Source organism: Anopheles cruzii, chromosome 2 (genome assembly GCF_943734635.1).
Source record: "Anopheles cruzii chromosome 2, idAnoCruzAS_RS32_06, whole genome shotgun sequence".
In the NCBI taxonomy this organism is placed as follows: Eukaryota; Metazoa; Arthropoda; class Insecta; order Diptera; family Culicidae; genus Anopheles; species Anopheles cruzii.
The window spans coordinates 14,415,507-14,427,557 of NC_069144.1; the positions used below are offsets into that span (position 1 = coordinate 14,415,507).

General features: G+C 52.9%; 1 non-coding gene across 1 annotated transcript; it reads right to left on the reverse strand.

Annotated features, from left to right (window-relative positions):
• Positions 1–1,626: 1,626 nt before the first annotated feature.
• On the reverse strand, positions 1,627–1,699 carry Trnar-acg (transfer RNA arginine (anticodon ACG)). Its single transcript has one exon. It is a non-coding gene; the product is annotated as a tRNA-Arg (tRNA).
• Between the last annotated feature and the right edge of the window lie 10,352 nt (positions 1,700–12,051).

A 12,051-nucleotide genomic window follows, 5' to 3' on the forward strand; every position in this document is an offset into this window, starting at 1 on the left:
CGTTGGTCCCCTTTCTTTCTTTAATGTCCTCGCCGATTGGAGAGCGCATCGAATGTCCCACACGGTGTACGGAACCGAAGTATTGGCGATAGGTCACAACGGTTTGTTGTTCACTTTTCCTCCCATTCGAGTGCTAGAGGACACACACCATTAGCCTTTACATCAGAAACGCCCGTGTGTGAACGAGCGAGTTCGTCCTGCTGCTAATAGAATGGTTCCCGTGGCTACGCTCTCTCACTGTGGGTCGCAAATGAATTATGCTGCCTGCCTGCCTGCTGGCTGGCCCATAAGTGCCACCATAAAAAGATGTGTCCTTGCTCCGTTAGCTGTGCGCGTGTGTGACAGAAATTTGATGATGTATGCTGTTTGTTTTCGTTTGCCGACCCGAAAATGTGCGCATTAACGCAACGCAACAACACACATCGTCGACCAAACGGCACCGAAGGTCCTTTCTGGGACCGAGGAGGATGACAAAAAATACCCGCCAGAAGGAAAGGATGTCCTTTCTATTTGATCATCGCTCTCTCTCTCGCTCGCTCGCTCTCTTTGTACGGCGACGCTGAATGTAACGAAAATCGATGCGCCGGTCGCCATAACTCATATCTTTATCTTGCCAAACTCTTCGCGACGCGCGGTCTATGGGTAAATTTTCAGGAAAAAATAATAATTTGTGCCACTTTATCAATGTGCTGCCACGGTTGGGCGCAGTTAATGCCGTGCCCTTTCGCCGTGCCCGGCCCCGACTACGGTTGGCGCACAAAACGTTGTTTTTATGTTGCTCCAAAATACGTTTCGCGGATAACGACTTTCTTTCAACCTTAATCTGACACACGGAAGAGAAATATCGGGATCGTAGTAACCTTCGACATTGAATACAAAATGATGACGGGTACACACTTATTGTAATCGGTGGTTTGTGATGGAGAAAGTTTTCCTCCGAACGGCATAATTGCATTATTTGAACGAATTCGGTAGTGAAAGAAAAATCCCGTGGAAAGTCGCAGCACCAAAAACAAAAGAATGGAAACATAACTTATAATCATTATTTATTATCAAACGTTCTCTTTCCCTTTCACTCTAGTTCTCTACGTGGTGTCGCTGGCCGGGAACGTTTCGCCGTAAGCGGCTTTTTCACGTTTAAATGATGTATGTCCTTTCGGCTCGGTGACCCTTCGTTCGGTTCTCGCTCGAAGTTAATCTGCTCCTTTCCTGACTCTCATTTTTCCTCCACGCAGCTGAAGTGGAACCGAAATTATGATGTTCGTTCGATTCGCATTCGCGGTCCGTCCGGAAGCAGCGCACCCTGGTGAGGGATTAATTGCGAAGAGCAGCGCACTTCAATACTACGCGATCGGCAATGGATGGAGACGAAATGATAAGATAAGGCACCGCAGACGACGGACGGGGAAAGCTGTATGGTGTGGGGCCTGCTGTATGTGTGTGTTGGTGAGTCGCAAAATGTACGTTTTCTCTATAATCGGTCAGTCACGTCAGCGAAGTGGGTCAAGGGCAGGCAAATAAATCTTATCTAATCATAGCACGGCACGGCACGGTACGTCATGGCCTCCTTCTTATTTTATGTTCTTTTCTCGAATTCGTGCAAAAAAGGAGCAATTTCTGTGCGCACGATCCTGCCAGGAGTCGAACCTGGAATCTTCTGATCCGTAGTCAGACGCGTTATCCATTGCGCCACAGGACCCGACTTATGAACCGTGCGCCGCTAAGCAACCAAGTCACGGCAACTCGAACATTAAAATAGGAACAACGTTTAGTGTGTATTTTTAAACTCACATGGTGGATGCTGTGGATCAAGAGCATCGGCTTCGGATCGCCGTTCTATGACGCCACTTACGAGGCTACTTAGCAAAATGTTTATCCAACATTTAAACGTGCGGAGTGTTAAGTGAAATTGGCAACATAAACACGGCAACCACCGTAATGTTGACCGAGTTTGCTGGCCCACCCATTTCTGGGGCTCCGTACGCTAGTTACAACCTAATTTCATGCTTCTGCCTTCTGCCGCGACAGCGAAGTGGAAGATGTGTGGAAAATTGATTATTTGTACACAATTTAAAACTTTTCGTGCTTTTGTGGTCAAAGTCCCCGGCCAACCTGGCCGAGCAAACGGCCAGACGTGACCAGCGTATCATTCCGCCGCCGGAGGGGGGGGCGCGGTGGTGCCCGAAACCCGAGACCGTAGATCGCAATTCGATCACCGTAAATCAGGACACGATTTCCGGAATTTAATAACCACCGGCCGGCTCCGGCCCGCTTCCCAACGGTTTAGTTTAGTCGATGGCCGGCCCGGCTCTAGCGCCGGCCAGCGCTGGCTGGCGAACCGGATATTGCAAAATCGTCCCATCCGTGTGGCCCGCGTGTGGACCTCGTGAGTAGACCACTAGCGCGATGGTCGATAGCGGAAGTTGAAGGACGACGACGACGACGACGACGATGAAAACCGGAAACGAGGGACGAAAACTACCCTTATGGTCGCACCCGTTGGACGTGCGGTGCTAAGGCGCGGCTCAGGTTGGGCCCCTCCGGGCCCCGGGCTTTTGACCGGAAGATGGAAAGGGAAATTGAAAATATAATCACTAAAAATAACAATCACCAATCATCTCTCCCGGGAACGCTCTCCACCGGCAACGTGACGGCGATTACGTTGACACGCGGCCACACGGCCAACACGGCAAACTCTCTACCGCACACACACACACACAGAGCGGAGTGTCACATTTCCCAAAAGGACACCGAGCTGGGCCCGGCTCGGGAAATGGGAACTTGCTTTCAGGCGTGTCACGTGTCGCGCGTGGAATGTGTGTTCCGCGGCGGTTGTTGTCGTCGGCGTCGCCGTTTTGTTACACGGAGCGGCGGTTGGTGTGGTGGCGGTTTTCGCTTTTACGCACCGCTGATTGATGCCATTCGAACCGGAAGTTGATATTTTGGGCTTTGTGGTCACACGGCCTTCACGGGGCGCGTCGCCCGTCCGTCGGCCCCTGCACGGCAATCGGATTATAATCGCATTCGAATGTCCCCGCTGGTTGCTGGCCGGTGGTTGGTGCTTTGTGCGGTGGTTTTGTTTCATATTGTTCCATAATGAGCTTTGGAATCGATGGGCGGCCGGGCGGTGAATTATTTCTTTTTTTCTGTTGTTGATGTTGCGAAAGAATCCTGTAATTGCGCGGCGGTGGCGGTGGCGTATTTGGAGTGGCATCAGAACCAATCAGAAACATCAGAACCACTTCAATTCGATTCAGCGTGTGGCAATTACAATTGCATCACTCACAAACGTCACCACATCCATGGGACAAATTTAATTAATTGTAGAAAAGGGTTTTTTTTGCGTATTATCGCTAAAAAGGATGAAATATAATATACCTACAACAGCAAGCCTAGCACTCGCAACACGACCAAGAACCCGAGGACACCCGACGGGTAGTCAGACAGTGACATTCTTCAATCACGCAGGACACCCCAACAAACGAGAAACGTCCCTGACGTCTAAACGGCCACTCACTTTCACTCGCCCAGGACAGCGAAATGCGAAAAAGATTATGACAATAAAACGGAATGTCTATTCGCCGCGTGTGTGTGTGTGTGTGGCAAGGCTTCAAGGATCCCGGGGAGGGTGGGATGGCGAACCCGGGACGAGAGTTACGACTTTCGCCCAATGCCCGAACCCCCGCGGGCGCTTCCGGCGTTCGGCCGGGGACTTCCTTCCGGCGTGGTGGCCACGGGATGCGCTGCAATGTCGTCCGGGCGATTTGATTCGATCATAACTCTTCGTGTCCACCCGCCACCTACCTCCCGCCCGTGTCCCGGGTGGGGCCTTCTCTGTCTTGCGAGGGTCCTTGAGTGGCCGGTGATGGATGGATGGATCGCTGCCTTCGAGCCCCCGGTGGCTCGAATATGTTGTCCTTTCGGGCGCGCGGAAGGCGACAAATGTTAACCGGAATGCCTCGCCCGCCCCACCCGCCACCCAATCCGGGGCCTGGAAGACAGTTCCGCCGTCATCCCGAGCCGTCGTCGTCATCGACCACGTCGAGGGAGAGCCAAACGCCAAACGAATGCCACTTACGGCCGCCGGCGGCGCTGGCGGAAATGAATGAAAAGGAAATAAAATTTTATTGCATATTTTTATAGGACCAACCGAGTCCCGGACCGGCCCGTATCCGGGTGTGACGCTACCGCCGCCGCCGCTGCAGTCCAGGAGCCTTTCCTCCCGAGGCTGCAGACGTTCGGTTTTTGGCCGGAGTTGCCGGATGCCAGGCTCCAATGGGGTGGGAGCCACACACAGCCCGACCCGAGGAGAGCAGATAAGTTGTTTTTCGATCAATTCAATTGCTGCCAAACATGGAAGGGGCGGACCGAGAATCGATGGGCATTATCTGGAGGCAAATGTGAGGCTATCGACGTTCGACGCCCGGAGCCGGGTGGACCACTGCCGGGTGCCCTTTGGCACGAACCCGGTTTCCGCCAGAGATCCTGGATCCTGGCGGAATGTGGACGACGGCACCGGCCACAGAAAAAGAAGGGTCACCCCCGGGCCGGGCCGAGGCCGGTGGGGGTGGGAAACCGAATTTTATTGCCCTCAGCGCATCGGTCGGCTTCTGTCGTCGTCTTCGGAGTCATCGCTCTCGCTCGCGCTCCCTCTTTTCGCACGGACCAAAACCGGTCCGGTTCGACAAAAAGTAATGAATTTCTTGATTTTAATTGAAAATTGGCCCCAGACCCGGCCTGTAGTTAGACTGGTGCGCCGTTACATCGCCGGGAGGTAATTTATCGCTGTCGCACATCTTCGACCAAATCCGAACGGATCGATTGGAATGGTTCCGACGAATGGTCCGATTTGCGTCAGCCACCCGTCAGGCGGGAATGCTACGGCAAGCGGCACTGCGTTTGTTTCAAGGGGCGTTGCTGTGTTGTGTGCTGTGTGTCTATTTTCATCAATCACACGGCCACGACAGGAATGGCCAGCAGCGCCCGTCACCCGGTTAATGGATCGATTTGGCACATCGCATGGCACAATTGTTTCGAGCACTGCCGTCCCACTTTGCATGATTTCTTGGAGGAGTCGTACGAGAGCGCAGAATTCTTTCGAATCCATTGTGTTCTAAAATGTTCTAAAATGTTCTAAAAATTCCTTGGAAGTGCGCGGCGAATCCCAGTGCGATGTCACAGTGATGTCACCGTTAATCCAAACATCGTTTCCAATAATTGCAAGAAGCGCCCATTAAAAGTTTCGGACGTTTGGCCGAGTTCATGTATCCCGCCTGTCATAAAATGTCCAGAAATGGAAGTAGAAAGTATTAACAAACACTTTAAAAGTCCGCTTTATGCCCGAAACGTAACGATGCATTTCGCTCCAGCGCGTCCCGTGTCGTCCCGCGTGGGGAAACTTTAACCTTAAACATGTCGTCGCATTAGTTTTGCGGCTTAAGAAAAACTTCCTGGTCGTGGCCCAACTTCGGCACAGGTCCCACCAGCCGGCCGGCCGGCCGGTTGCTTGGCGCCGGAAAGAAGATTATTTACAGTTTTAATTAATATGTCAATGCGCGCGTCAAGTTCCGTGCACAACCTTTGACTCCCGCAGCAGCACCCCTCCCTCGGCAGGAACCCGGGTCGGCCGCAAGCGAAGAATATAGCGTGGTTCCCGCACACACACACACACACACTCGCCCATTCCAGCATAAATTGCCACACTTTAGTGTTGGCCGTGCCCTGTACAACTTTGATCGTTACTTTTCGGGCAAGTCTCTCGCCGTCGACTGGGAAACTTTCTTCCCCACACCCGCCGGGCCGGGCCGGGCCAGGGCTTTAATGTTGTTTGGTTTCTCGGTGGGGGCTGACGGCGGAGAGCTGGTTGGCCAAGTACCGCGGTCCGTGGAGTGCCGGGAGTTCGAACCCGGAACCGCTCGGTTCCGGGAGCAAAATAATAGTCATAAAAATTGAACTTCTCTTGAACCGGCCCCGAGCCACCGGTCCGGGCCCCGGGACCGGAGGCCGATCTCGTCCTTGTTCATTCACCATTAGTATCATTGTTATTGCCAACATCATTTTCCGCCACAAGGACAGCCCGGTGCGCCGGAGCCGGAGCCACTCCGTGGCCAATCCACCACTTTGCGGACGAAGGAACCCGCCGGAATCGCGTGGAACTTTCATCGCGCGATAGCTTTTAAAGTGGCCCGGCCCCCGGTTCTAAAGTGGCCTCCGGGGCGTTCGCCTGGCAGCAGCAGGACACGGTGTCCCACCAGGGAAGCACCGGAGACATTGAGCGGCTAAAATATTACACCATCCGCGGCACATTTAAATTGTCTTAAAAGCTTTTAAGATGCCACATCGATGCTGGGCCGCCCGGGTTCGGGTCCGCGCACTCGAGGCACTCGAAGCTTAACTTCAAGGGGATTTAATTCTTTGCCGCCCGAAAGTGGCGTGCCGAATGCCACCGGGTTCCGTCACCGGGTCCGGCCACCGGTGAGCGGGTTTCTCGGAAAGTGCGAAGTAAATATTTATCATGCAGTTGGCTTCACCGGGGCGTACTTAGTGTACACGGTTCGCAGCATCGGAAAAACTCCTAATCCTATGCCCGCGGTATGTCACGTTTTCCGCCCCCCCGCGCCGGCGTTCGACAGGCAAAGCCCAGGGAACCGAACGGGGATTTGGCCCACAAATCCCGGACAGACTCCCCGGGTAGGCAACGCAAAACGTTTATTTATTTTTCAATTACGTGGCCCGCGCCTTTGGACGCGAACGCCAACCACTTCGCATTGCATTAGATTCGGGGAATCAATTATTCACTCAAACCCTAGCAATCGGGCCGACCGACCGGCCGGCCGGCATCGGTTAGCGAATCGATATTGGGCTGTCTTATGGAAAAGCGCCGCTACTATTTGGCCGGGCTCTATTTTTGGGAAAAAGGCGTCTTACGCAACGTCTAGGGCCGCGTAGGCCCCGTGGAACCCATTTTCACACTTCCCACGCGCGCAATCACACCCAGCGAAGGAGCCTTTTAACCCGATTCCCTCGGCTTTTTCAAGTACCAGGATTTCTCCTGGGGCGAGCGATGCTTTTAAAATAAAAGAACAAACCCGAAGCCCCGAAGTGGAAAGCGTGGCAAAGTGGATTAACATAACAGCGAGCGAGAGCTTTCCTTTTACATTGAGTTTCCGGCCATTTTTTGTACCACCCCCCGCCTTTGAACGGGACGCCCACATTGTGCTCCTGTTATCCCGGTTGGGTTCCTTTCTTCGGGCCCCAACAATGGTGCAAATTTGCAATTATAATTGATTTAACATCGCCGAACAACGCGAATCGATTGAGCTCCCGCGAAGCCGGTGGCCAATTAGTGGTTTCTATCTAGGTAGAGTTCGGCATCGGGTTTTCCACGGCGCGCCCATTGTTGTCGATTGTTGACCGAATTCTTATCGGATCGCATTATGAGTTGGTGAATTTTTCATTTTAATGTTTTCCGCTTCTTCAACGCGCGCGCCACGGAGAAAGCAGAAAGGCCGCTCGTGTGTGTGTGTAAGTGTATGATAATTTTATACAAAACCACTTCATTGTGATTCCGCTCCACACACACACACACACACACACACTATCTCCCGTTCAGTGGTGGGAATCGCTTTTCCGCTGTCCCCGGGTGTACCGGGTTTAATTATTTATCGAAATAAAAAGCATCAACCCGCAGCATCGGTTCCTTCGGTGGGCCACGTGTCCGTGTTCCCGGCGCGATTCGCCGGCGGATGAGTGCTGTCGTCAAGTTGCCAGCCGCCACGAACACGCTTTTCTCGGTTTCGCTTAATCCCTCCCCCCGAGACATTTGTTTTTTCGCGCATTTCCCCGAGTGTCCTTGAGATTGGTTGCGGATCCCGGTGCCGTTCCGAAAAGTACCTTTTATTTCGTGTCCTTTTCGCGGTGTACGATGTCAGCCGGCGTTTGACCGCTAAGCGGCGCCATTTATAATTCATGTTTGAGAATCAATTGTTAGCTACTTAGCCGCGCGTGGCGCGTCGGAAAATCGAAGACGACAGCCGGGTGTCGCACGTCGGCATCGGCCGTGTCATAATTTTCGTGTCACTCCGTTCGGTTGGGACCATCTTTTGTGCCCGGAGTGGTGGGTTTAAGTGAAAATAAACCATCGTTTAATTTTTCGCCCATTTCTGCCGCTGTCCCCGGTCGCTGTTCGGCAATCGATAACCAACCCGAGCACCGGACCGCGCGATTGGGAGTCTGTTTTCCGTACGGCTTTGAATAAAACAAAAACAATGTCACTTCGTTCGGCACCGGGAAGGGATAACCACTTCCAGCGGTCTTCCCGGGCCAGCTGTGGCCCGGGCCCGGGGAACAATGACAAGCGTCCTGCATCATTGATGAGTACCGCGGGCTGGTTTTTCAATGATTTCCCTAACAAATCTTCAAGCCGGAAGCCGCCGGCTCATGAATCATTCATCGACACGGACCAGCTGTAATCTGCGCCGGCAGCCTCCCGGTAGCTCGTGCGAATTCGGACGGATGGTACACGGTTCCGACTTCCGCCGGGCCGCCTGCCTGCCTGCCTGCCGGCCGGGTCGTGCCGTCGTTCTGACCTAATCACACCTGACAACCGAGTGGCCGAGAGCCCCCGGAGAGTGACAGCTTTCGAAACAGTCGACTGACGTGCGTCATGGACTGCTCCTTTCGAGCGGGACCTTCGGCCGACCCATTGGGGACGTTCTAAAATGGAAGTTCTGTCGTCAGCCCAGTGTCGGGGCCCCGTCCCGGCCGGCAGTGTACCGTCACAGTTTGGGCCACGCGCGCGCTCGCGCGTAATTGGATCATTTCCAGTGCGGCGACGGCCGAGGATAGCCGCCCCGAAAGGTTCCCGAGTGTCCTTCGGAAGGGGATGCCAACCAATAAGTGGGACTAATTATGATTGAGCCGGATTGCTTTCGGTATGCAAATGAGGTCCTTTTTCCGTCTTACACCGGCTTTCATCGAGATGCCCGGCGTCCTACGGGACTGACTCGGGCCCGATGTTTGGCCCGAGATACTGTTACAGTTTCGGGCGCAGGACTTCGATAGGCGTGCTAATTCGAAACTGATTGAAGGATCGCTTCCGGTAGCAAAAGTTCTACAGAGTAGAAAAAGCACAGAAAGAGGCCCAAAAAGTTCGCCATACTTCGCCATGAAGCATTTTAGCAGCAGAGAAAGTGGAACCATCCCGGGGGACAATCTTCTCACCGCGTTCACAATCATTCCCCGAGAGTGTCCTTTAATTCTGACGTTCCTGTATTGCCGGCTGTAAAATGCCGGCTCACTTTAACCTTAAAGCCGCCGTACATAAAGTTGAAAGCTTCGATTCGTCAATCCAGTTTTCCGTCGCTCTAGGAACAACTTCCTTAAAGTGCTCCGCACCGTTTTTCCTGCTCCGGAGTCTCTTTCTCACGCCGTCTCCTCGTAGCGCTCCACAGGGAGCGCTTTTTAAAACAAGATCAACTTTAAGACAGCTTAAGGAACTCGGTTCCTTGCACGGAGCGAACCCCCGTAATCGCCATGTGTCGCCCCACGCATTAATGCATTAATCTGCGGGGAACTGCGAATTCAATTACTGCCGTCGCTCCGCGTCACATGGCCCGCCTTCGCTTCGGGTAAGGCCTGCGGTGAGGCACACCAATTCGTCTAATGTCAAAATTTAACCAAACCCCCGGCCGGCTGGCTGGCTGGCTGGCGTCGTCACATTAAATTTCCATTCCGAAACCGGGAACCCGGGAGCTCGCCGTCTTCGGGGAGCATAAATTCATAAATTGTTTTCCTTATGCTTTGATTGATGCGTGCCACGTCCTTTTGCTACCGGCGGGCCTCCTCCTGGCGGCGTGAATTGTTTCCATCAATCCCGCTTTCAACACCAACCGGGAGTGTCACGGGCGAGGGGCACTCCCCGGGAGCTGTGGGCCCCCCATCACTCACTGGCCCGTGGGGTTCCCTTGGGGATTTTGGTTTCATTTTATCAGAAGCTATTTTTCAAAATCCCACATAAATCACCTGCCCTTTCGGGCAGCGCCATTGCGTGTGTGTGTGTGTGTACCGGGCCGGGTGCAGGTGAGACCGGGCAAAAGACGGTACCGTATCGTGCCAAACACGATACCGCCAGGGGTCACCGGTACCGCCGGGGAACTACGAATCAATTTGCCCGGTGATTGATAGTGGGGCTCGTAAAATTATTAATTACTCTCCGCGCATAAACATAAACATAGTATCGACATCGCTGGGCCGCGCCGCGCCGTGCCATGTTGATGGAGCGGTGCGGCTACAACTCCCGGTTCCCGGTTGGTCCCACCAAGTGAGCCGCGAAATGCAAATGGCCGTAAATTATGTTCGATCGCTCCTTTCGCTGCAATCGGCAAAGTCTGTGTGTGTGTGTGTAATGCCCAGTAAATTATGTATTTACGGAACATGTGTACGGATCGGATTGCGCTGAGAAAGTGGTGAGATTGTAAATCAAATGCGTTCAGGAATCCGGCCAATCGGAAGCCGCCGGATCAGCAAAAGATCCGGTCGGGACGCTCCGGACCGAGTCGGTTTGTAATTTGAACACTGATTTATAAACACACCACGTTAATTGCCTCGCTGCTCGCTTGTTTGGGATCTCACTGGTACGGTTAATATTGATTTTTGCACAGCCGAAACCGAAAACGAACCCCGTTTCCGGTGAAACGCTTATCACCGCCCGCACTGCGCCAAACAAGCTCCTTCGCTGCGTGCGTTTACTTAGGACCCAGCTCAAGAACTCTTTTGCCGGTTTTAAGGGAATTTTCTTTTTGCGCCAGCAAACTTATTCATTGTTCGTGTTATCGATAACAACTCTCCCACACTCGGTTGTGTGCGGTTGGGATGTGATTCTCGGAATAATTGCCACAATTACGGGCCACCGAAAAAAACAAGAAAAGGAAAGAAAACGACACAGCACAGTACTGGCTGAACTTTGGTGCACCAGCTTTTCTCGGCCCTCCTCCTTGCGCCACGTGTTTCTACGGGGTTGTTATTTTGCCAGGCGAGCGGCCACCTTCCGAGAATGATTAGCATTCGTTCCGTGCTGCGGCCCGATGCTCGTGTTCACCAAATTGCGACTCAAAATCGAAAACAACGCGGACTCTCCACGCCACGCCCGGAAAAAGCCGGGAAACTGGCCAATAAAAATGCTCGCCTCGCTCGATCAGGAAATTATTGATTCGTATTTTTAATGCTCGTAAAAACGGTTGCACCCTCCCAACACTAATCCCACTATCAACATCATCATCATCATCATCATCGGCAGCGGAGCAGCGGACGACAAACGGGGCAATCAAACCGGTTTGCGTGATAAAAGCGCAGGGACGAATTTAAGGATGCCTTCGTTCGGGCCGGGCAGCTGGCCAGCACAATATTCGATTTTCCAACGACCCTTCCGGGTTTTTTTTTTCTTCTTTCAATGCAATTTTCTGCTCGTTCGCCCATTCTCTCTCTCTCTCGCTGCCTGTCCCCGGTCTAATTACCCGCATGACGTTCCCGATTTTTCACGACAACAAATTTCCGCCGGGAATTAGGAGATCTTAATCCACTCAGCCCTGCCTCAGATGGGTCTTAACGGATCAAGCAGGGGCCAGTGTTTGGCATTTTGATTGGAAAAAACACGCCCCATGCCCAGCACCGAGGGTCCTGCTGGAATGCTGCTGCGGCGGACCTGCGACACGCAAACGCGCGCCCGACAGATAGCGAATAAGTGAGCGAACCAATAAAAATCGATCATAAATTTGCACCGAGAAACGAGATTAACTTTTGTCGTTTCGGGTTTGATGTGTTCGTTTCGAGGTTTCCTTTATTGTATTTTTTTATTTTTTGGTCTTTCTTTGCTGACAGCCCAACAACGAGCCGCCAGATTCGAAGGGCTTTTCGGGCCCGAACCCTCCCGGGTTCGGGAATTAAAATGTCGCCATTTTCATTTCCATTCCATGAAGCCAAAGTGTCGCCTTTCCGGGCCCCGTGTGCAGCTCTGGATTCGGCAAGGATGGGTGTGTTTCGAGAATTTTACAG